Source organism: Cupressus sempervirens, chromosome 4 (genome assembly GCF_028749045.1).
Source record: "Cupressus sempervirens isolate cs-2001-9-10 chromosome 4, ASM2874904v1, whole genome shotgun sequence".
Lineage (NCBI taxonomy): Eukaryota > Viridiplantae > Streptophyta > Pinopsida > Cupressales > Cupressaceae > Cupressus > Cupressus sempervirens.
The window spans coordinates 759,760,258-759,787,460 of record NC_143121.1 but is presented as its reverse complement, the minus strand read 5'-3'; the positions used below and the strand labels follow the sequence as shown (position 1 = coordinate 759,787,460).

The following is a 27,203-nucleotide window of genomic DNA, read 5'->3' as shown; positions in this document are numbered from 1 at the left end:
GGTTGATATTGCAAGGACCAATCAATGAGGTCCTAATGGATGAGTGGCAAGGAGGTGGGAGTTTCTATAGCATTGATTTGGAAAGAGTCAGCTCCAATGATCAAAAAGTCAAAGCCTATAAGGTCATCATCAAATGGGCCCAAATTTGGTTGAGCCCTAGAAGAACTAGCATTATTAACAAAAGAAAATGAAAAGTTTAACTTATCAAACCCTATGGATGACTCATTAACTAAATTGGTATGGTTAGCATAGGAGTGTATTGTGTGCACTCCTACTTCAATAGATTCTACAGAAGGAGAGTCTCATTCATAATTAGCAGAATCTAATGCAGAGTCACATTCTATAAGCTGAGATATGTTCCTTCTGATTATAACCCTATTAGGATCCTCTACATCAAAGTTATCATACTGTTGAGAAGAGGAGGCTTCAACATTGTATTCATAGAATACTTCATCTGTTTTCCAAAGAATAGAGGTAGATGGAAAAAACTCTTCAGGCCCTTTAGTAACATTGTAGCCTACACCTATGGTATATGTATTTTTGCGCCCATTTGTGTGACTTAGTGGCTCAATAAGAGCACTAAGACTATCAATTAAAGGACCATGACTAGTATAGCCATATTTCTGAGGAGCCCATAATCATTTTCATAGTGGTTTGGAGAGACTAGAGCAGTGATGCTAATTTCATTAGGTTCATCTTCTCTATAAATCCAGTCTTGAATAGCTTGGTCTTCTTTTTCATCTTCTAAAGGCATAGAGGACTGTACAAATGTGTCAAAGATGGTCATAGTAGAAGATGAGGGCCTCATTTCTTGTGATGGTTTCCCATAAGACCAAGGGGAAATAGGGAGAGCAACAATAGAATCTAGGGTATACTCCCCCATTCCTATATTCATCAATTTTATATGTTGCTTACATTTATCAAGTGTAGTTTTAGCCTGATCAGAAACTTTGTTGTTAGGCACTAGAGATTCTATAGATGTGAGAGTATTTATTGAAATGGAGCTATCTCCAGGAATGGAGACTTTAGTGCTATTAAAAGGAAACTTTATACATTGATGATATTTTGATGGCACAATTTTCATATCATGTATCCAAAGTCTCCCAAGAAGGATGTTATAAGCCATTGGTATGTCAAGCACTTGAAAGACAACATCCTTTACAACTATACCTAATTGAATAGGAAGTATAATGTGACCTTGGGAGGATCTTTCTTCCTCATCATAAGCTTTGATTGTAATCTTTCTCCTTGGGTCTATAGAAAAGTCAAGCATGCCAACTTGTTTAACAAAATTGAAAGAGCATATGTTTAACCCTGCACCATTATCAATCAATACATACCTAACTCGAGTATAGTAGATTTGAACTTCAATGTGCAATGCTAGGTTATGTGGGTGGCTTAAAGTCTTATCATCTTCCTTTGAAAAGGAAAGGTAGTGCAAAGTGGAGATATGGTTGACCATGGTCTAGAACTTATTTGCATCAATGTTGTTGGGGACACTAGTGGTACATAAAGCTTTTTCTAGAATCTCCTTATGGAAGGGTGATAACTCTAACAACTCAAAAATGGAAATTTGTGTGGGGGTCTTCTATAGTTTATTGACAAGGTCATAATTCAACGTAAAGGTAGTTGATGAACTAGTTGTCTTAGCACTTGATTTCTTAGAAACATTGGCTCCTCTAAGAACAACTTTTGGATGACTCCTAGTAACAACATTTAGTTTATCACCATAAGACAAAGGAGCAGCACCTCTAAGTATGATCAAGGGTTCACATCTAGTAGAATCTTGTGTTTCAATAGAACCAACACCTCTTAAGATAATTTTGGTCTCTCATCACCAGTATCATAGTCATCATATATAGGCCTCATCATATTAACACTTTCTCAAACAGGTTCAAGTATAGCAATGAGATTGTTGGCATTAGTATATGTATAGTTGATTTTAGCATCATGATTCTTCTTTCTTGCATTTGTGTTGGTGTTTGAACTTTCTCCTTGAGTATACTTAGGTAAAGGTTCTTTGAAAGCCTTATGATCTAAGTTTTTAATGAGCCCATCCACACCAACCTTGTCATCCTCAACGAGATCTTGAATAATATTTTTTAGTTTAAAACAGTTATCGATTGTATGGCCTTTGTTTCTATGATAGTTGCAATTATGGTCATCTCTCCACTAAGGAGGTTTGACAATGAGATAATATGGTCTAGAGTTGTCAGGTAATGTAATGATCTCATGTGCAAATAGGGTTTTGAAGATGATCTCATATGAATCTCTGAGAGGAGTGAAGACACACTTGGGGTTTTTTATAAACTTGGCCTTGTTAGAATCATTTTTTGTAGATACCCCTTGTTCCTTTGTTGTGATTAGAGTGCTCGCCAAGTTGAATATGAGATTTTTATTTTGTGGAACATCCACAACACCATCATTTACTACATATTTGTTCTTATTCTAAGATTTATTCTTATGTTTTCAACTACCATTAGATTTATCCCTGTTAATAGTAATCTCATCCTTCTTAATGGAAACATCTTCTACACAAAAAGTGCTTTCAACCATATCATTAAAAGTGAGGTAGATTTATTTTCTCAAGTCATAATGCAATTTTGGGATGAGACTAGACACAAAGATATCAATCTTCTCATTCTCAATCAGTTGTCATGGGTATTTCCAATATAGCTATCTCCACCTTTGTAAATAAGTAACAAAGGGTTTTCCCACCTTCTGTTTCATGTTAAATAAGTCTAGCATAGTAATAGGATGTGAGATGTTATAGGAATAGTGTTGAATAAATCTTTTCACTAGCTCATCAAAAAATTTAAGAGGAGGGGTGATCTTGGTGAACCACTCCATGGCTTGATCATTTAAGTTTCATAGAATTTTCTTATATGGTCATGAGGATCTTTGTTACCATCATACTTATCATACTTAGGGATGTCAATATCTCTTGGGAACAATATCATATATAAAGTCTTATCAAATGACAACACACATATAGACTCTATAGTTAAAGAAGTCTTGTATTTCCAAGTCTTGTATTCTTTGCATAGCCATTTCAAGGGGAGTGGGCTCCCTCTTTTGAACTAGATTTTTCACATTGAAGTTAGGTGATAGCTTGACCCATTTGAAAGCAAGATGCATGAAGTATTGATCACCATTTTGTTCAAGTGACTTAAGCATCAACTTTTGAAAGAAATCATCTTGTTGAAACTTTATGAGATATTCATCAGTTATCTCCATATCTATATCACTCTCATGGTGGGACTTATGGGATCCATACCCATGTTGAGATGACTTAGGAGGTGATATGAAACCTCTATGATGTGACCATGGAGTTATAGGGGGAGAATTGCCTCCATCACGTCCATGATTATCAAAAGGATTTATGTTGTCATTATTTCAAGGTTCACTAGTACTTGGCCCTCCAAAAATGTTGGCATTAAATCTTGTGGCAAAGAGAGAAGCTTGTTCATCCATATAACTCTCTCTCTCTCTCTCTCTCTCTCTCTCTCTCTCTCTCTCTCTCTCTCTCTCGTCATTGTAACCTTTCATTGTTTGCAAAAAATTCTTCAAGTCATCAATTATTTTTCTCCCTACTCACTATGAGAGACACACTATTTTCTGACCTAATAGTAGTGAGAGGAGTGTTTAGAGTACTACCAAAGTGACCAAGGGGGTCAAATTGGTTCAAAGAGTGGTTATCCTCTTCTATGTCAAAAATAAGTTGAGAATTAGAGTTTTGTTTGCATAAGCATCTAGTAGGAAAGGGTAACTCTGTAAAGCTAAAGGAAGGGTGGTTTCCTTGGTTAATCTACAATCTAGTTGTAGCTAGCATGTAAAAAGCATAACACTCAACTAATAGGACAAGAAAAGATCACTAGAAGTCCACATCAAGAAGAGAAAAATGTTCGTTTAATATGAAAATTAAGTATAGCAATGAGAATGGCATCCAAGCAAGTTACGACACTAAGGACTTGAGCCAAAGGAGTAGGAAGATAGCCATGTAGCCAAGAAAGAAAGTAGAACAAGTGAACACTTTCTCAACTTAAGTGAGTAATCTATGCATCAAGGGAGTATCTTCAGCCTAGGTTGGCTTAAAACACATTGATTATGAACCATAGGGATAGGAAATTCTCTAAGATAGCCTCTCACAAAATTAGGACCAAGTATAGTGAGGAATCAGGATGATAGTTTATCAGCAAAATGTTGTGTATGACACTTTTCTCAATGGAAGGGCTACACTTAATAGCCAAGCAATAGTTCTAGGTATTGTAGAATGATATTATGAATGATACTTTTCCAGTAGGTTGTTTTGTTTTTGTATTTAGATGCAAAGTAACACCAAGCAATAATCAACAAGCATTTGGTTTTAAAATAGTAGGGGTAATTACATATCTCAATCAGTTGAAAAAGGGACAAAGCAACCTTGCCAACACACATTTGTGATATTCGAACAACTTTCTACCATGTTATCGAGATGTTTGATGTGAAAGAACATTTATACAGGTCAACACATTCAAAAACACTTGCCCAACATATCTACCTAAATGTCACGGTTCATTACTCAACAACTTGGCCCATGCTAAGTGCCCTCAAGGGACACAAATGGTGAGTGTAGTAGTCTTGGGGCAATCTGGCTAATCCACTTGGATCAATCCTTGCACTAAGAAATTGAGTGGCAAAATAGGGTAGATACTAACTTAGGGTGTTTAGAAAGGGCTTCCATTCATAATGTTCCTCTTGCACCCAATTAAGGGATAGCCCACCTTGTGGTGGGTAAAAGACCTTGTAGTCACAAGAGTACTTTAAGCGTTCTTGCCAAGTGATCTCCTTATGGTCAAAATCTCATAAGCAATCACACTAAGCAAAGATAAACACTACGTCTACCAAGGTTTTGTGTCCTTGATAACTTTGAGTTTATAGTGGGTTGGAAGAGTTGGGTAATTTTCTTGTCCCCACTTGAGTCATTCCTCTTAGGTTGTCCAAGAGCAAGCCCTCTAAAGGATTCTAACTACCACAAATTGGATCCACTCTCAAGGGTGAAGATTTATGATTCACCTTAAGGGTGAAGAGCATAATCTCCTATCTTGATTACTTCCCCCAAACACACCAAGACAATTCAATTATCCCCTTGCTTTTGAAAATTCAAAGGTGGGTCAAGATTCCTAATTTACCACAAGGGCAAATAGCATACTCTCTATCACCAAAGAACCTCAATCACAAGTTTAATATGCCTAGGAAATGAAAATGACTAGTAGAGTGTCGCACATGAAAGTGAATTAACCCTCTTAACTTAGGCTAGATTTTGCAAATAAATGTCACAATTTAAGCAAAAACAAAAGTTTAGGCTTACCTTGTTCGAAGTTAGCAAAGACTAGGCACATTTTTAAGGGTCTTCGACATTTTTTTTTTTTTTTAAAGTCTTTGACTACACTTCCTACAAATAAGGGTTGGAAAATTTGTTGATGCTTTTGTCTTTGACATGCATTTTGTAGACCATGTGTAGAAATCCAAATTTTGTATGAAATAAAATATCAATAAAATAAGACTTCCATTCAAATTAGACTTAAAATATTCAAATTAGACTTCCATGATTTGGGTTATAAGTTTTATTTTATAAAAAATCATTAAAAAAAATTAAAAATTAATTTATGATCATACAAATCTAAATTTTTTATTGTGACTTGAATTTAGCATCCACAAAATGCTAAAAAAAATTAGATTACAATTCAACAATTTATGGCCAAAATTTTATTTTTTAATGAAAATTATTTAAAAATAATCACTGCTCTGAAAAATCTAATTTTTTTTTGGCGAGGCCAAGACATTATCTGAAACCTACAATAAAAAATTTAGCCCAATTCTACAATAAAAATGTCAGAATAAAATAAAATAAATCTGAATATTCAAGGAGGCTTTTTCGAACCCCATGGTGGGCTCCAAAAATGTGTGCATAAAAGTGGGTCACACTTCTATAGACCCTTATCTCTAAGGCACTCTATGAATTATAGAACTTAGATGGCAGCCTATAGCTTCCTATCCATGATGTGTGGGTTATGCAAATATGGCTCTCAAATGAACCAAACATGCAAATACATCACAAGGTACACCATGAAATGGAAGATTCAAAAATGCAAAGCAAATAAACTATAAATGATATGCAAGAAATAAACAAGAATAATAGATTACAAAAACCCCTATTTAGACTAGGTTTGTTAAGCTATATGCAATGAAATAAAACTAAGTGAATTTAAGCTAAAAGAATGAGACAATAAGATAGAAGTTCTCCACAAGCAATGAGGTCTTCAATCCTCTAGCATCACAGTAGCAAAAGAGTGGATATAAGAATGAGATAAGAAGATAGAAGTTCTCCACAAGCAAGGAAGTCAAATCAAGTAGCATAATATTAGCAAAAATTAGATGTCCTTAAGAGAGGAAGAGCCTCCTTTTTAAAGAAAAATGGACAATTGAGATCAAATTCAGGGGACTCGTGATCAAGGGTGGAGATTCATTCAAAGATGAGTGGATGGGTCCATTTTTTATTATTTAATTCAAAATTGAGGAGCATTTTTGAATTTTAAAATGTTTTCTTTGAATATTAAAATATTAAAGTGAGCATTTTGAGTATTAAAATTAGCATTTTGATTAAAAAAATAGATTATAGATCCATTTTGAATAAAATATTAATTTCCACCCATTACGAATAAAATATTAATTTCCATCCATTATAAATAAAATATTAATTTCCACCCATCATGAATAAAATATTAATTTCCTTGAACCCATTATGAATAAAATACTAATTTCCATAAACCCATTATGAATAAAATATTCATAATGGAATTAAGGTCCCATTTTGAATATAAAATTCATTTTTAGAGATAAATGTCAAATTTTAATTTATTTGAAATTAATATTCATGTGTATTTGTCAAATGGATTGTAATAGTTGATTTGAATTAATTGATTTTATTCATTTTAATTCTCGTCATGATGAAAAAAATTTGCATTTAGGATTCTGACCAATTTTGAGTGATTAGAGTAATTAACTACGATGTTGTAAGGGGGTTAGAAGAATGACAATTTCAAAACTTTTTACAATGACATATTTAAACCCATATCAAATTTGGTGGTGACAAGCCAACACCTTAGTTATAAGAACTTAACTTGTCCATGATGACGTCACCACAAACTTAGCCGTTCTTATCAACATTATGATGGACTTTGATAGGTCATAAGTTAGGGTGCATGATTACTCACAAGTTTTAAAGTAAATATTGATCGAGTTGTAACTACATATTGTTCGCCTAAAAGCTTTTTTTTTGCCCTAGAGCTAGCTCACACCCATTCAATCTAATGAAGTAACATCATTTCTTATACATTTTCGTTCCTCCTTAATCAAATTAATTATAAGCTAACTCACACCCATTCAATCTAATGAAGTAACATCATTTCTTATACATCCTAAGCTAAAATCCTTAAGTATGGGTTCATGACATAACTGTTTTAGGTTTGGAGCACAAAAACTTCATGCATAAGACATGGTTGATTATGCATAAGACATGGTTGATTCAAACGTGTGATTGGGGAATTCATCTAGCATATATATTGGTCTACAACATGCACTTGAAATCAAACACGACTACAATAAAAGTATGGGGGTTTCCTCACAAATCTCCTCAGTTTACTATGTCAATATAGAAGACCATATGTGTTGCATGGAAATGTAGTATACTATATACGAATATAGATACAAAAACTTATATGTTGTCAAACATATATACGCATAGACTATTTAGTTAAATTAAATTAGTTTGGTATGTTTTTATTTTCATTTAAAAAAATAAAATAGATTGATTTTCCTTATAGGTAAGGTACGATTCTTGACGTGGTAAGCAAGGATAGAGCTTTTGTCAGCAATGATATTTGGCAAATTTGAAGATAATTTTGGACATTTTCATATCTAAAATTTTAGATTAAAAGAGATTAATTTAGTCAGCCTAATCATATCTAATCCCATGTATAAAAAAGATAAGGTTGTTACATGCCCTTTTTCAAAATACAAGAAATTAGAAATATGTTTTTTATATGATTTACATGTGCTACCATAAAGACTAGATCTTCATCAGATTTTCTCCACTTTTTTTGTGATGCAAAATTTTCTCAAATCTGAATGTCTTCTCCCACAACTTTATTTTTTTTTTATTACATCATTCTTGATTTCTTTGAAAAAATTAACCTGTGTAGTTCCCCCAAATGACAAAAGTCCGGAGTAAGTGAAATTGTTGAAATTAACTCTAGTTTTGGATTGGATAAACAAGACACTTGTCTTGAGGGTTATAATCATATATAAAAAGGATGACGTGCCTTAGAAGACATAATTGAGTTTAAAAACAAGGAAAAATATAGTGAAAACATTAGCATCATAAATTTTATTACGGTTTTGACTATGGAGGTGTCAAAATGCACCTGCATAACCAACTTATTTGTATTTTTTAATAAATTACAATTCATAACAGTGTTATACGTAACTTTTAAATTAATTAATAAAAGTATATTTTGACCCTTGCACACCAGCTTAAGATCGCTGGATTTAGAAGTGTTTAGAGGGAGATACCACCAACATTGAAATAGATTTAATGTATTCCTTTCTCTTTTGAGTTCATTTGGATGAGTAGTTGCATGTTCGTCGATGCATATTGCGTAGAATTGGTAATATACTTAAATCTGAAAATAGATAGTTTAATGTTATTCCCTTGCATCGGGGCTTCTAGGAAACAAGGGATATCTGAAACCGTTCTCTCCAAGATCTGTGAGAAATGTCTTTGAAACCCTCGGTCCCTGCTTTTGATGTTTGTTTTACTCCTGAATAGAAGATGCATCTAGTTTTCATAGGTTTGATAATTTGCATTTTTTTAAAGGCTTCGAAATCCTTTTCAACAAAATATGTTTTGGGTGCATCTCCAGCTGTGGTGTTCCTTGAAACCACAGTTTTATGAACAATCTGTAGCAGCCTTGTATATACATTCATACTTTTTACTGGCAAAGAGGGAAAATACTGGCAAACTATAACTCACCAATCAATAAGTGCATATTCATGTACTTTACTTTTTTCTTCTAAATCCTTTTCGGTCGTAGCAATGAAAGCAATACAGGTCCAAATCTGTTGCGTCTATGCCCAAATAGCTCTTTTGGGCAACTCCTCCAGCTGGTCCACTTGTTATTTGCAAAGCATTTCTCAATCATTTACTTTTCCTAATATTAGCCACATGATCCAAATGAACCAGGGTAGCGAATGGTTCTGCGGTGAGGCAACTCTTGGAATACAATATGAGCTCCAAAATTGCATGAGACCTTTATTTCGGTGAGCCATTTTGTCAAACAGATGGAATGCCTTTTTACCATTTTTTGTGAATTGTTTGATTTGTGGAAGTCCATATCATTTTCAAAAACACCAAGTTCAGCACAAGCTGGAAGTATGCTGCTAGTGCAAGATTTGGTCAAGCGGATGCTCTGTTCAATAAGATTTGAATAATTGACTCCTAGTTAAGCACCGTGAAATATTAAAATCTCCAGGAAGAGTACAAATCATTGTCCCTGACTATAAATTGCTCTGTTCAAAGAGGAACAGATGGAACCTGAATACATCAGTATCTCTTCATCAATTCAACAAAGGAGACATCCTTTTGAACTCATTTGTCGAACACTCCTCAGTCTACTATGAAATTTCCTTTTGAACTCATTTGTCGACCACTCCTCAGTCTACTATGAAATTTTGGCCGAGTGGCTGAGTGACTCCAAATTGCTCTAAAATAACAGGGGAAAGTAGTAATAGTAACATAACTATTTCGAGGGAGCTTCACGATACAATTGAGGGATTAAAAAATGGGAGCAGTTCCCAAGAGTTTGAGAAGTGGCAGAGTTTGGCGGTGCCCACCAAGATTCATCTCCATTGGTGATAAGAAGAAACTGCTCTGGAAAAAATAGGGGAGAGCAACAATAGTTTCAGGTCTATTTCAGGGGGGTTTCCTGATGATTTGATAGATTAAACAATGGAAGCAATTACCAAGGGTTTGAGCAAATGATAGAGAATACCCACAAAATGAAAGAAGAAGGTGAGGTGGAAAGTAAGCTTTCAATGTTTGTAAATGCCTCCTAAAATACACCCCCATCATTGATACAAGAACAAGAAAAAGGCAAAGCAACGAACAGATTTAAGACATAGAGTCAAGTAGGCCAGTGGCAACAAGTTTCTAGTCAAAGGTTTGGGCTATATGCCCCTGTTATGAATTTGAATAGTCACAACTAGTAATAAATGTCACAAGCCCCTGTTATGAATTTGAATTGTCACAAATAGTAATAAATGTCACAAGTTCTAGCTAGGTATAGTGAGAAAGCCAAGGCCTATCTCATCTTCATGCTCTTGTCAAAATAAATCTCATTGAAAGAAAAATGTTCAAAGAAATCAGGATCCTTAGGACCTATTCCAAATGGAAGATTTTATAGAACATTTTGTACATATAGGTTCTAAACCTTTGGCAACTAAGGTTGAAAGCCCCTTTAAAACATATCTTTTACACTCCATAATTGCAGGTAAGTATCTGCTGCTAGGTTCATGTTTGTACTTTATATCATTACTGTTACTGTTTAGTAGTATTTTTTAAAGTTCTTGCCAAACCCATCAAGCATAGCCACTTTAATGATCTCAGGCAACATAAAATCCTGATAACTACAAATTCCTTCAATTATTAGTCACAACATTTTTTTTAACTTGATCAAAATCTTGTAATTATCAACCAAACATTTTTTTTAAATTGACCAAAATCGTGTAATTATCAGTCAAACATATCACAACATGATAATCTGAACATGATGTTGCTTGACATTATTTCTTACCATAAGACTAACATGTAAGAAGAATTACCTGAATTTTTTGGCTCTCTTTCTTCCTCTTCTCTGTCTCTTCATCTTGCTCTGCCTCTTGCACTGCCTGCTTCTTTTTCTACCACCACATAATTTCAAATTAAAAAATAAAATAAAGCTCTCTAGTTTAACACATTCAATTCAATATAAAAAATTAACAACACATTTGAATTTGTGGTCCAACCTTGCTATCATTATCTCTATTTCTCAATGTCTCGATGAACCAGTCTAACAGTAATGATTCAGATGCTACTAGCAAAAAGCATTAATTTTGTCTAAAAGATACTTTTAAAAACTAATTGCAATCCATCTTACAATCTTACAAAAGCTCCTTCCACAGACAGACAAATGAACAAGTTAAACTAAAATTTCTAAACAAGTTAGACTAAACAAGTCAGAACTATAATTCTCTTTATTTCAAATAAATTGTTTAAATTAAGATTCAAATTCTATTTTTTTTAACGTGATACTAATTTACAATCAAATAATAATGAATGAAAATGCGTTTGATAAAATAGTGGTAATAATGCATATGCTATGGCAATTTCATGCATTTTTATGCGCATAAATCGACCAATAGATGGATCAAAAAAATATTAATTTTATTTGAGTGTCCAAAAAGGCAGGCAACCGCGAGATTAGCAATCCCAAGTGCAGAAACAAACTCTACTTTTAGCTTTGATGACAAAAACAAATTACCTTTTCAGCTTAAATTCATATTTGATTGATGATTTTATCTATTTATACTTGATGCCCATATGTAGCAAAGATCACCATTTCCATAGCATGGAAGCAATTTCCCCACTGTCTCATTTGCTATTTTAGTTTCAAAAATGTGAAATTGGGTCATGCTGTAGTTCAATACTTAGAACTCCATTATGGAGGATTGACTTACTCTGTCTTAGTGGAAGAGCACAGAGGGACAACACTATCTTCATAGCCACTTATGTATATTGCTCTTCTAGTTGGCTCCCCTCTTAAGCCTATGGTGAAGAGCATAACAACTATATTGGTAGAATTTAGTGGGAAAATGGGGATGGCAATAAAGGTTTACTTTCCTCCTTGTGATACCACTGTATTCAACCGAAAAACAAAATTGAATTGAGCTTAATGGACACTAGAACACAGGGATTATGTCTGATTTCTATAATGATAAGTGGCGATCCTTATCTACAGCAGCAGCACTAAAGGAATTCAAACTGTCATCTATTCACCCTTCAATGAAGAGACTAAGAAGGCTACAAGAGCATACTATGTTAGCCACAGAAGATAATTTAGTCGAACTGGGGATTCAAAATAGTAGAATAGCAACTTGAATATTCATCTTGGTATGAAAAATTATGGCAGACTTGGGGCATAGGATTGCAGTAATTGTAATGTGCAATATTCTGAATTCCCATAACATTTTCAATTAAGTAGAACAATCCTAAATTTCCATAACATTTTCAATTAAGTAGAACAATTCTAAATTTCCATAACATGTTCAATCAACTAGAACAATCCAAAATTCCCATAACATTCGATGGATTGTTTTTCAATTCATTTGTGTGTTTTCAAATTTTTTTTTTTTGAGCTCTACTAGGGTTTGTATGGTTTGCATCTGATCCCTTTTTGCATTACTATCTGTCATTTCACATTTAGTGCAGGAATTTATTTTAGAATATAATGGCCTAGGCCCTCTCCAGCCCAATGGTTACTATTGGTGCTGGAGTTGTTGCTGCATGCGAAAATGGCCCTGCCGAGCAAATGCCCGCGCAAATTTGTGCCCAAGGTATTTCACAAGGTAATTCCTCTCCTGACTTGGTTCTGAATATTTCTCCTTTTGAATCTTCTTGCCAATGGCTAGAAACCCAAAACCTTATTGGGTATTTTGTGGGTTGCACTCCATTTGAAAGCACGCTGCATGAATGGGTATCCAAGGCCTAGTCCCCCTAGGGGATTTTCCTTGAAGGGATTCAAAACCTCACCAAGGGTTTTCTCTTGTTTCGTTTTGGTAACCCCTCCCAGGCTAAGAGTATTTTCAGCCATGGGCTATGGATAGTTCGATTGTCTCTGCTTGTTTTTCAAAGATGGTCTCGAGACTTTTGCGTCTTAGATGCCCAAAAACTTAGGGTTTCAGTTTGGGTAGAGTTCCCTGGGTTGTCCATCCCTCGCTGGTCTTCTCTCACTAGATTTGCCCAAACAGCGGGCAAAGTCATTTGCGTGGAACCAGACAAATTTTTTAAAGCCCGTCCTCAGTGGAGGGTCTATGTTGAGGTCGACCTTTCTAGGCACCTTAAAGAGACCATGGAAATTGAGATTGGTGCTATCACCTTTTCTCAAAAGGTGCTTTACTTGAATCTCTCAAATACCTGTTTTCGCTGTCAATTTGCTAGTCACAAGATAAAGGATTGTACTCTTCTTAAGCACAATCGCTATTCAGTGCAGGAACCCAAGCCGACTATGACCATTAAAAAAGATGAGTGGACAACGGTTGTCAAGAAAGGCAAGGGCGCTACTAAGCCAAACCCTGTTTCTCAAGAACATAGCCATCCAACTCCAATGCGGCTCCTCTTGTGCCCTCAACACCAGAGGCTCCTATGATTGTGTCGCTAGCCATCCCAGCTCCAGTGCAGCTCCTCTTGTGCCCTCGACACCAAAGGCTCCTATGGTTGTGCAGCCACCCATTTCAAACCCTGCATTGTAGGGAACAGCTAAGCCGAAGGTACGAGCGGCCTGGGTTCGTGCGCCTCAAGTAGCCTCTATGATTTCCTCTCTGTCTCTCTATCACTCTCGCAGCCCTGAAGGCTAGAATGTAGTCACTATTACTGGGGATAAGCGAAGAACCATCACTTCGAGTGACTCTTCGTTTGAATCCTCCGCTTTCTTGCATAACAATTTTTCATCACTTGAGGATGAGGAGAATATGCAAGTTGGTTTATGATGAATTTTCTCTCATGGAATGTGCGGGGGCTAAGAGACCTCCCTAGAAAGTATTATGTTCGTGATACCAAGTGTAGGCTTGGTAATATTGATGTTCTGTGTTTGCAAGAACTCAAAGTCTCTGGGTTTCTTCTCAACTCAACTTGCCATGTGATATGGCTAGATGGGTTTCCTCCCAGGCCTGAGGGAGAGAAAGATGAAGATAATGTTGCTGCTGCTGATGATGGATGGGCTCCCCCTGAGCCATCTACTTGTAATGTCCCCTTTCTAGCATTCATAGCATGATGTTGTCGTTAGCCTATTTCCTCACAGTCTCGTAGGCTAACTAGGACATTAAAGGGGCTTAGAGGCCATTTGGCCTAGACAGTTTCAGTTGCAAGTCTTTCTGAGGGGTTCTGAGGCAACTTTGGGCATACTTACTATTTATAGTAAGTCATCTTGGAGATGGCCGGACATTCAGTCACAGTGGTATGTCGATGGTAATTGTTTAAAATCGACAGGAAGACTTATTTATCATTGATAAGATTTGTTATGCATTGATAAAGCCATTTTATAAAGTTAAATTTAAATATTTAACTTTATTAATGCATAGACTATAGTTTGTGGAAAATATTTAAATTAAAAGAGTTCCCTTTATTTTTATAACACATTGGAGACATAAGGTACATAAAGGGAGTTATGTTTTATCCCACATTGAGAAAACGAAGGATTGAGCTCTTGTGAGAACACTATAAAAGAAATGGAAGAGCTTTTTGTTTGTATGCTTGGATGACGATTAATGTTATGTTGCTAGATATCTGATTATCGATCTTGGAGGATGGAATCCCTCTTTGCTAGCATTCTCTTCACTGTTGGAAGACACAGTCAGGAGGATCAAGGGTGTTTTCACTTCAGGAAACACACTGGGTTTCATTTGGGGCGTTTGCATAAAGAAATTTACAAGGGTTTGAGGTGCAGATATGAAGTTAGTTATTGCTATAGTGCTGCATGAACAGTATTTTTGCTACAGTCGGCATGAACAATATTTTACTACAGTACGGCATGAATAGTGTTGGTATCAAGTTTACTTATTTTTTCGGCTGATTAGAAGTTTGGAAGGCTGCCGACTACATCTGCATAATGCTACGGCAACTAATTCTAGGTTTCTTCTGTCAAATTTTGATACTTTGCATAATAATTGTTGAATACAAGTCTGAATAGCTGTTGCAGCCTTTAAGGTAGCTGTAAGTGCACATCTACATTTAAAAATCACCCTTTATCAACAGATTGAAAGAGTTTCCAGATTTTTCATATATTGTTGAATGTGTGCCAAGTGTTTGTGAAAATGTTATGATGGGTATTATGCATTTTAATTTCACTTCATAGTTGTTCGTCAATCTACTCATTGGAAAGTAATTTATTGAGGAAATCAGCTTTATGAGTTTTCATACAAAGTGTTTGACAATATTCTTTAAGTTAAATTTCTACAAGTCAAAGTTCAAATCAGGGGAGGATATTACAGTGGTATCAGAGCTATAAGTCCTGCCATCCTATGGAGGTCTTATAGGAAATTTGGAACTGGCGGATAGAGGGTAAAGTGTTTAATGAAATGTCAAAACACTAAAAATCAGAGCATTTATGTTTGAGCATGCGACAGGGGCCTTATAATTTCCGCAATACCAGAGCAAGACAAAGTAGGAGTTCAAATCTGCAAAGCAAACAGTCTAGTTCATCCGTACAGGGGGGTATAGAATCCAGTCATACAAACATAGCGGAGGTATTCTTTGATCAAGACAACAATATGGGTGACCGAGATGACAGGAATACAAGATTAGGTGGAGGCGGGAATGCTGGTCCAGAGCCTGGAGAGGAAAGATTCTTACAGTTATTAGAGACCTTGGTACAGGGTCAGCGAGTAGCAGAACAAAAGGCACAGGAACAGAATCAGAGATTGGATCTTATGATGCAGATGATGGCTCGTCAAATGGGGTTGAATGCTAACATGGGTGGAGGAAATAATCAGAATGGTAACAATCAGAATGGAAATGATCAGGATGGGACACATAATGGAGATGAACAAGTTGGGAACAATTTCGGTCATGCACCCCAACGAGCTAGGACAATGAGTTCAAGGCCCATGATTCCTACATTTCCTCCTAGAGCTCCAGAGCAGCTCGTACTAGAGCCCCAGATTACTGATATATAGGACTAGTTGAGGAGAGATTGGGAAGCCGGAGGGCCAGATTTTACTGCTGCAATTACCTTTAGGGAGTATATGGATGTGCAGATGAAACATATGCCATGTGGACATGACAGGAATTAGAGCTATGAGCTACGGAAGAAAGTAGGGAGACTTGAGTTACCATATTATGATGGCTCAGGAAAGTCTACAGCAAGAGCTTGGGTTCAAAAGCTTGACACATACTTTCAATTGAACCCTATGCCCGAGGAAGAAGCTATTAAGTATGCAGCAATTCATCTGGATGGGTTAGCACATGAGTGGTGGCATCATGGTATGGTCACTATGGGACATGCACACATTACCTCATATGTGGAGTTTACAGAGAGGTTGATTGAACGTTTTGATAGGAAGGACCCAGAACTCCATTTCAAGGAGTTAGCTTAGCTTAAACAGTGGGGATCATTGGAAACATACATTTTAGAGTTTCAAAAACTTGCAGTGTTAGTAACAGATGTATCTGAATGGAGGATACTAGTTCTATTTAGGGATGGGTTAGCTGATCCGTTGAGAGGGTGGATTAAAGCTCTCAACCCTCCCACTTTGTAGGAAGCCATTAAGAAAGCTCGTGACATGGATTCCTCTTCATCTTCAAAAAATAAATTCTAGGCAAAGAGTTTCCCTTCAAGGAAAGATAAGGACATGAAACCTTTTCATAAAGAGGTTCAGCCAACTAAGGAGGAAAGTAAGAGGTTGGACAATGAGACACTTAATGATCTTAGGAAGAAGAAGCTTTGTTCTCATTGCAGGGAGCCTTGGGATTTGTCACATAAGTGTCCATTGAAAGCAAAAGCTAAGAAGATGGAGTACTTTTCAGCCGAAGAGTCAGTAGATGGAGATTCAAAGCAGTCATCCGAATCAGATGGAGATGATGATAGTTCTTCACAGGAGGAAGCATGCGGTGATAGCACGATAGCTCAGTTGTCAAGTATACAGGAGGCCATCACTTTCAGAGTTAGGGGAACCTTGGATGGACAGAGAGTTGTGGCACTCATTGATACAGGGGCGACACATAACTTCATTGATGAGAAGTTTGTGACACGCAGAGTGCTACATACAAAGGAGCATAGGGGATTTAAGGTGATGGTTGTCGATGGCTTCAAAATTGAATGTACCAAGAAAATCTCCAACTTGCAGCTTCGTTTGGGAGATTATGACATGATAGGAGATTTCTTTGTGGTCAACATTGGTGATCAGGATATGGTGCTTGGGATGAACTGGATGAAGTCTCTGGTAGAGTTTACATTTAACCTTGAGAAAATGGAAATGAGGTTTGAGGCAAATGGTAAGAAGATAGTGCTCAGAGGTTTTTCAGATGGGAGACTTCGAGTGGTGTCACTCAAGCGGATGCAGAGTTTCTTTAGACATGATCAGGTGCAGTGGGCAGCAGAGTTTAGAGTAATGCCTGAGATGACAGAGCAGCATAAACTAGAGTATCCACCTAATGTACAAAAAATAATAACCAAACATACTAAGGTGTTTGGTGAGATACCTCCAGGGAGACCCTCGGATAGGGGAATCGAGCATGTTATTGAATTAGAGGAAGGGGCTAAGCCAGTTATCATCACACCTTACCGCCATTCGAAGAGATATAAGGATGAAATAGAAAAGGCAATTAAGGAGTTGATTGACATGGGGCACATACGGCCAAGCAAAAGTCCTTTCGCTTCTTCAGTAGTATTGGTGAAGAAGAAGGATGGTACAATGAGGATGTGCATTGATTATAGGGAGCTAAACAAGAAGACAATCAAGAACCGATACCCTATCCCGCGCATCGATGAGCTTATTGATGAATTGCATGGTGCATGCTACTTCTCCAAGATTGATTTGAGATCCGGCTACCATTAGATATGGGTTAGAGAGGTGGATGTGGAGAAGACAGCTTTTAGATGCCACTATGGACATTTTGAGTTCTTAGTCATGCCCTTTGGGTTGACAAATGCCCCTGCCACTTTCCAGTCCTGTATGAATAGAGTGTTCAGAGATCAGTTGAGGAAGTTTGTGTTGATATTTTTTGATGATATACTGATATACAGTCGTACTTGGGAGGAACATTTGAAGCATATTGATACAGTGCTCAGTATTCTAGAGAGGGAGTCATTATATGCCAAGATGAGTAAATGTGAGTTTGGGATGACAGAGTTGCTCTATCTAGGGCATATTATTAGTGCAGGAAGTGTTCGGGTTGACCCAGACAAGATCAAGGCCATTCTAGATTGGCCACCACCAAGGAACACTTCACAACTCAAGGGATTTCTCGGGCTTTGTGGGTTCTACCGCAGATTTGTGAAGGGATTTTCACAGATAGCAGCACCACTTACAGATTTGACACGAAAAGATAGTTTCAAGTGGTCAGAGAGGGCTCAGGATTGTTTTGACAAGTTTAAGGAGCTGATGAGTACATGTCCTGTTTTAGCCATTCCAGATTTCACCAGGCCTTTTGAGCTACAGTGTGATGCCTCGGGAGAGGGCATAGGAGTTGTTCTCATGCAAGACAAACATCCCATCACATATGAGAGTAGAAAATTACGAGGTGTGGAGAGAACCTACAGCATCTACAACAAAGAGATGCTAGCAATCATGCACGCGCTAGCTAAGTTCAGGCAATACTTAGTGGGAAGCCGATTCACAATAAAAATAGATCATAATAGCTTGAAGCATTTCCTTGGACAGAAGGACCTTAATGACAAGCAACAGAAATGGGTGAGTAAATTATAGGCCTATGATTTCGACATAGCCTATGTCAAAGGGAAGAAAAATATTGTTGCAGATGCTTTATCTAGAAGGCCTCATTTGCTTGCTGTTGGGATAGTCATGGATGATTGGAGAGAGATGATCTTGGCAGAATATGCTAAGGATAGTTGGGCATCTAGCATTATTGAGGGAGCTATTCAAGATAGTCGATACACTGTCGTAAATGATCTAATCATCTATAAGGAAAGGATTTATTTAGTACCCGGGTCTGCTATGAAGCAGAAAATTTTGAGGGCATTTCATGACTCACCAATGGCAGGACGTCCCGGATTCTTTAAGACATATCGGCAAGTGAGAGAGCGCTTCACTTGGAAAGGAATCAAATCAGAGGTGCTTCAGTTTGTTAGGGAATGCCCTATGTGTCAGCAGAACAAACAAGAACATTCTTTTCCGGATGGTTTACTACAGCCCCTACCCATACCAGAGAAGAAGTGGGATAGCATTTCCATGGATTTTATCACAGACCTCCCCAAGGCACAGGGTCGGGATTGTATCTTTGTTGTGGTAGACAGATTGACGAAATTTGCACATTTCTTTGCAATTTCATCTACATATTCAGTAGCACAAACAGCATAACTATTTTTTCGAGAGGTATTCAGACTACATGGGATACCACGGAGCATAGTCAGTGACAGAGACAACAGATTTATGAGCCACTTTTGGTAGGAGTTGTTCAGGTTATGTGGAACAGAGCTCACTCCGAGTACCAGCTACCACCCCCAAACTGATGGGCAGACAGAGATAGTGAACAAATGGGTTGAGGGGTACCTTTGAAACTACATTGCAGGATAGCAGAAGGCTTGGGCGAAGTGGCTACATCTAGGGGAGTACTGCTATAATACCTCTTTCCATATGTCTATTCAAATGTCCCCTTTTATGGCACTGTACGGGTATGATGCTCCTAATTTTTTGGATTTTTTATTTGGGGACAGCAGGGTGCCTAAGGCCAAGGATACTTTGCAGGAGTGTTAGGACATTATGCGATCCTTGAAGGAAAATTTGCAAAAGGCACAAAATCAGCAGAAGCAATATGCTGATCAGCACAGGGTTGAGAGGTCTTTTGAGGTGGGAGATATGGTGTACCTCATGTTACAGCCGTATAGACAGTCCTCTCTCAAGAAGAGTGGAGCAGAGAAATTGAAACCACGCTACTATGGACCGTTCAAAGTAATCAGGAGAGTGGGCGAAGTAGCTTATGAGTTGGAGTTGCCTGCAGACAGTAAAGTGCATAATGTGTTCCATGTGTCATGCCTTAAGAAGGCATTGAGTCACAATGTGGTGCCTTTAGTAGTATTGCCACCTCTTGATGATGAGGGAAAGCTTATCTTGGTTCCCGAGGCCATACTTGACTCCAAGGAGAGGGTGCTTCGCAGGAGGACTATCAGGGAGTATCTAGTGAAGTGTAGGAATCTACCTGTTGAGGATGCTACTTGGGAAAATGAGCAGATATTACAGCATCCAGAGCTGAAATTGCTTGAGGACAAGCAATTTTGGGAAGGGCGGACTATAATGTCCCCTTTCTAGCATTCATAGCATGATGTTGTCGTTAGCCTATTTCCCCACAGTCCCGTAGGCTAACTAGGACATTAAAGGGGCTTAGAGGCCATTTGGCCTAGACAGTTTCAGTTGCAGGTCTTTCTGAGGGGTTCTGAGGCAACTTTGGGCATACTTACTATTTATAGTAAGTCATCTTGGACATGGCCGGACATTCAGTCACAGTGGTATGTCGATGGTAATTGTTTAAAATCGACAGGAAGACTTATTTATCATTGATAAGATTTGTTATGCATTGATAAAGCCATTTTATAAAGTTAAATTTAAATATTTAACTTTATTAATGCATAGACTATAGTTTGTGGAAAATATTTAAATTAAAAGAGTTCCCTTTATTTTTATAACACATTGGAGACATAAGGTACATAAAGGGAGTTATGTTTTATCCCACATTGAGAAAACGAAGGATTGAGCTCTTGTGAGAACACTATAAAAGAAATGGAAGAGCTTTTTTTTTGTATGCTTGGATGAAGATTAATGTTATGTTGCTAGATATCTGATTATCGGGCTTGGAGGACAGAATCCCTCTTTGCTGTTGGAAGAAACAGTCAGGAGGATCAAGGGTGTTTTCACTTCAGGAAACACACTGGGTTTCATTTGGGGCGTTTGCATAAAGAAATTTACAAGGGTTTGAGGTGCAGATCTGAAGTTAGTTATTGCTATAGTGCTGCATGAACAGTATTTTTGCTACAGTCGGCATGAACAGTATTTTGCTACAGTACGGCATGAACAGTGTTGGTATCAAGTTTACTTGTTTTTTCGGCTGATTAGAAGTTTGGAAGGTTGCCGACTACATCTGCATAATACTACGACAACTAATTCCAGGTTTCTTCTATCAAATTTTGATACTTTGCATGATAATTGTTGAATACAAGTCTGAATAGTTGTTGCAGCCTTTAAGGCAGCTGTAAGTGCACATCTACATTTAAAAATCACCCTTTATCAGCAGATTGAAAGAGTTTCCAGATTTTTCATATATTGTTGAATGTGTGCCAAGTGTTTGTGAAAATGTTATGATGGGTATTATGCATTTTAATGTCACTTCATAGTTGTTCGTAAATCTACTCATTGGAAAGTAATTTATTGAGGAAATCAGCTTTATGAGTTTGCATACAAAGTGTTTGACAATATTCCTTAAGTTAAATTTCCACAAGTCAAAGTTCAAATCAGGGGAGGATATTACACTACTCACCCCACCCTCAGGTGGGGCTCTAATGATAAGGATCCTCCTTCCTCAGCTGGCGCTGCGCTGGCAGCATGAGGATTTTTTTTTTATCTCTAAAAGTTTTTTGATGAATAGTTGATTTTCAGCCTGTGGCCGTATGAACTCATAGGGTGATCCTGTCTCCCCCGGCCCCTTTTTTTGTGAATATGTTAACTTTATTGTATTTTTTTTAATATAAGAAAGGGACTATTCATCAAAAATAATATATTTTCTTGAATTAATTGTGTATTTTCTTGAATCAATGTTCTGAATTATAATTCAGTAGTCTACTACTAGAATAAGATTGCTTCTTGAATTAATTACAAATGTTTTTGAATTGATATATTACATCACAATTTAATGATCTATCACCAACAAAAGGATAGTGATGGTCTCAAACATATAGAATTGATTTTAAAAACAATCTTTGTATTTTGCCTTGTCTATGAAAACAAACTATATTGCAGAGATGTGAATCTTAAGATAATAAATTACAATAATATGCAAAAACATATCTAAATAAAAAAAAATTACTTGCCTTCTACCATTCATTTTTACAATCTAAATGCATGAAAGAGACAACTTAAGAGTATATGGCGACTTGAAGCATATATAGTCAGGTAAAGGAGGGTCCAATCTATCATAATCATTCAGGTGTCCAATCTTGGTGGAAAACTTTTTATTAATATATATTATCATCCGCACCATCTTATTCGACTAATAGAATAAAACACTTTAACTAAATAATAAAATATCATAGAAAAAAGTTCAATAAATAGCGAACATAAATGTTTGAACTTACATACGATGACCAGCAGGACAATTTTTCAGATTACAAAAACAAGAAATAGAAACAGACGAGTTTCTGACAAATATGGAATACATTCGAGCATGACCCTGTGGATCAAATCCTAAGAATATAGACTGAAGTCTTACTTTACCTGGTTTTAAGAAAAGAATCCTCACCTGAGAAATTTTGCATATGATATTTAATGCGCATATTTTCCCCAAGAGAGTGCAGAAGGAAGACCTGAAGCCATAGAAATCATTACATAACACATTAGAGAAGACTCAAACGTACCCATCATACAGATAAATGGTGATCCTAAGTACTGTACTTCTAAAGCCTTCAGCAACAAAATGGAGTAAGTTATTATCCTCTTATCAAATGTCAACACATGTCAAAATAGAAAACACACTCATCCAATATAGATATAAAAATTTATCAAAAGCTTTTTGATTCACCGATTTGAAAGTTCGAAACTAAAAATTTACACAGAATTTTGTAAAACAAAATCGACAATAGAATTTTGTTCCTTAACAATTTGACACTGTGAGTAGAATGCTTTGATACAGTACTTGTTCAAATCAATCCCAAAGACCATGGAAAGTTTCTCCTTCCAATGCCCCAAATTCTTTAAAAATTCTTAAATTCTTAAATTCTTTAAAAATTCTTAAATTCCAATGCCCCAAATGGGGTTTTAATGTAATATATTTTCTTAAATTCTTTAAAAAAGTCATCATCACAAAGTAGACATCCTATAAAAAATAGGCATTTCAGGCACAAATGGGTTTTACAGATTGATAAATGAAAACATCTTTATCATTGAGGTCATAATCATTCTTTTCTAACACAATTTTAATGAGTTCTAGCCAGGATGGGCCATGCCGCATACCTTAAATGTAGCTTGGTATTATTAGATTGCAAAATTATTCATCTCTTTTTTGACAGGGTTTTATAAGGTATTAAATGAAGGTAAATATATTCAAACAGCTTATGTCTGTGTCTCTTGAATAGAACAGAGGCAGCAGCATTAAAATTGATTAAATGGACATATGTCCTCCCCTTTTTCGAATTTCTATATCTCCAATATTTTCCTTTTATTATTCACGAAGTATATTACTATTGAGATAGAAAAATTTCCTTCAAACATTTAAGATTTTTGTTGAAGAATAATATTGATATTTGTTGATTATATTGGTGCTCCATAAATGCATATTACAAGTGGTCCAGATGACACTGCAAACTTACAAGGTTAAACTCCAGATCAAGAAATTGTTTTATTTTAGTAGTTATACAACTTGTACTATTGTTATATAAGGTATAACACTTCATTGGTGCTTTCTCTAACATCTTATTTGTATTAGGCAAGTTCTATGGCTATTTCAGCTTTCTAAATTTTTCCTGTCACAAAAAAATAGTGAAGTATTTTGCAGGGTTGAATGGTCTTGATATAAAACTTGAATCCCTGAACTGGAACCAAAGGATCTGCTAGAATTGGTTTATTTTATCATTATGACAATACGGTTCCTTGCAGTCCATGTTTTTACTCTTAACACCAACCCTGTAACTTATCCATCTCTGAGTCGAAGGAGTCAAAGGCTTGTGCATCGTCACAAACAAGAAAAATGTCACAAGTGCATTCTAGATAGGTATACTGAAAAATTCTCTCACATTTTATAGAAAAGAGAAAGATTTTAGTTTGAGAAAAATTCTGTTGTCTGTCATCATTATGTACATAATTCCATGGTGATTATGTACATTATTCCAGAGTCAATTTTGGTTTGAGGTTGCCTGTCCACCATTATAAATTGACTCCTAATTGCACTAAAATAACAGGGGAAAGAAGTACGAGGAACAGAACTATTTCAAGGGAGCTTCACGATGAAATGTATTAATGTCCACCAAAACTCATTTAAAAGAAGAAGACACTGTTTTGTTGAATAACAGGGGAGAGCAACAATAGAAACATGACTATTTCAGGGGAGCTTCCCGATGGAATTAATGCAATAAAATATGGAAACAATTACCAAGAGTTTGAGAAAGTCGCACAGTTTTTTAATAGCCCGCAAAATTCCTCCCACATGATTCAGCTTGAGGAAGAAGCAGCTGCTCTAGATAGTAATCTTCCAAAGTTTGTAAATGCCACACAAATTTCGCCCCCATCATTGATACAGTTATAAGAAAAAGAAAGGCCTAGATCTGGAGCATCGTGCCAAGTGGCAACAAGTGTCTAGTCAAAAATTTCCCTGCAAACTTACCCATCTTGAGTCTAAGGCTTGGGCTATATGTCCCTATTGTCAATTATCACAAGTCCTAGCCAGGTATAGTGAAAAATCCAAGGCCCATAATCTTCATGCTCTAGAAAGAAATAACTCAATGAAAGATATGTGTTCAAGGGTATCAAAAGGACCTAAGGAACCTATTCCAAACATGCCATAGTAGATTTTGTTCATATAGCACCCATGGTTCAAAATTTGTATGTTCATATAGCACTTCTAAAATACATCTGCTGCTATGTTAATGTCTATTTCTCTTCCTATTGTTTATACTATGACAGTTACTGTTTAATAGTATTATTTATAGTCTATCTGCAGGCCAGTTGATACACCTAACTATCATGTTTCCTGTATTAATCAATAAAAGAAAGTTTGCACTGAAAGGGTGTAAGCTGGGCACTGCCAGTAGGAACAGTTAATTAGCAATAGCAGCCAGCAGATGATAGTATTCGGTTAATTAGTAATACTGATCAGAGAGAGCAGAGACAGTTTGGTTAATTAGTAATACTGAAGTATTTGGTTCTATTTATGTCCTTTATCATTCATGAAGTGGGCATCTCAAAACATGCGTTCACAATTCCCTTAGAGGAGGCGAGATGCTAACAACAAGGGGATAAACAGTGAAACCCCATCTAAAACAAGTCAGCTAATTGCATATTAATTGGAATCGATTAAAGAGGCTATGTAATATTTAGAATGGTAATTATGTTTTGCTTAAACAAATTAGCAGAAACCTAATTTTTCTGTAAAAATGGGAAAAATCAGAAATAGAAGAAATGGAGAAGAAAAACTGACATGGAATTTTGGTTCCTTGCGTGCGATCCATCTCAGCATATTTGAAATATTTAAACCCGTGTTTCTCTCATTTCCTCCCCGGTGGTTTTGCCATTCAATCCAAAGTGGTGTTGATTATTGAGGAGGAAGAAATACAACTCCTCCATCCTTCTCCACTTTCTCTAGACACGGAAAAGACAATGGCAATTAAGGGACAATCACTCTTCATGCTTTCCCACATAAACCCATTCTCTCGGTTTACTATATAAGGTTGTAACTTACAGTTGACATGGAGTTTATATTTAGTTTGATTCATTTATAGCAAGAAAGAAAGAAAAAAGTAAACCAGAGCAATCTAAAACATCAAATACATGTCCATCAAGCACACCCATTTCAACGATTTTATAGGCTATGGACAATCCTGATAACTACAAATTGATTTAATTATCAGTCAGCATTTTAAAACTTGACCAAATTCTTTTAATTATCACTCACAAAATTTTAAAAAACTTACCAAATTCTTTTAATTGTCAGTCAAGCGTATCACAGCCTGATAATTTCTTTTGAGCCTTCTTTCTTCCTCTTCCTTTGTCTCTTCATCTTGCTCTGTCTTTTTTTCTACCTCGTATCTCTGCTTCTTTCACTGCCCTGCGTCCACCCTGTACACTCGAAAGTGTCCCACTCTAAACCCTTCTATCCAAACGATTCCATGAGTTTGAAATGTTCGAATGCCGGCTTAGAGCTCCCTATCCACGGAGTGCAAGAGATTATATTTCAAGAATAAGAAGGCTCTCAGATGAGCCTTAGAGATACTCTTCTTGCTAGTAAACCATACAATGGGAGGTTCCAAAGACAAGATGCAAGAATGCAAATGTCCCAAGGAATTCCTCAAGAATGCAATGCAACTAAAGATTAAACTAGAATGAATATAAAAAGTGCAGCTATTCTAAGCATGGATGAGAGTGTTACAATCCAAATATTAAGCTATGTGAGAGATTATTGCAAAATAGAAGCTAAACTAACATGCAACATGAATCTAAGCTAAAATGCCATAGATGAGAGAATGTAGACAAGGAAGAGAAGTTCTCCACAAAACTCCAAAGAAAACCTGTTAGAAAACCTGCAGCATAACAATGTTCAAAAGATGGATGATGGATGGGGAAAGCTCTCTCCCTTTTAAAGTCGTACGGACGGTAGAGATCAAGATGAAGATGGTGGATGATCAACGGTGGAATTTGAAAAGAGGAGTGATCCATGTGCACACACAAGTCAACCAATAGAATTTAAGTTGACTTGTCACATAAGACAAAAGTCACAAAGCCTTTTCTTTTAATTGCAAAATAGAAAAATGATTTTATGTGTGCACTTTAAGTGGGTTAGAAGAATGGGGTCTTTTATTTAATTAAAAGGGGACATGTTCTTTTAATCAAATAATGAACTTAGGATAGCATAGTCAAACTATAGGTTATAATCAAATAAATTGATTATTAGCAATTTGGTCTAGATAAATGATTAAATTAATTTAGCCAAAATGCTGAGAAGGGGGCTAATAGTCTAGATGACCATTTTTAGGTGATTACATTTGCCCCTCTTTGACTAATGTGTGATCGATCTGGGAACACATTATGTCAAAGAAAATAGAAAGCCAAGTAGGCAATGATAGATATAGATATCTGATTTCAAAGAATGAAATGCAGAAATAGATGGCAAGTCCTGAATGCACAGCCTAATAGTAGTAGTACTGAACACTAGGAAGATGATGTTAGGATCTGAAAAGAATTCTAACACCTAGTAAAGC

The 27,203-nt window shown here is 36.4% G+C and overlaps 1 long non-coding RNA gene across 3 annotated transcripts in view; it reads right to left on the bottom strand.

The window, feature by feature from the left end:
* Nucleotides 1–25,625, bottom strand: part of LOC149563591 (uncharacterized) — a 114,965-nt gene extending 89,340 nt beyond the window's left edge. For 2 of the 3 annotated variants that reach the window (XR_016363567.1, XR_016363565.1), the window contains exons 1-3: nucleotides 25,427–25,625; nucleotides 22,538–22,601; nucleotides 10,921–10,998 (exon numbers count right to left, since the gene is read on the bottom strand). This is a non-coding gene — a long non-coding RNA (uncharacterized LOC149563591). The remainder of the gene's footprint in view (nucleotides 1–10,920; nucleotides 10,999–22,537; nucleotides 22,602–25,426) is intronic. The other variant, XR_016363566.1, reaches the window with a different exon arrangement.
* Between the last annotated feature and the right edge of the window lie 1,578 nt (nucleotides 25,626–27,203).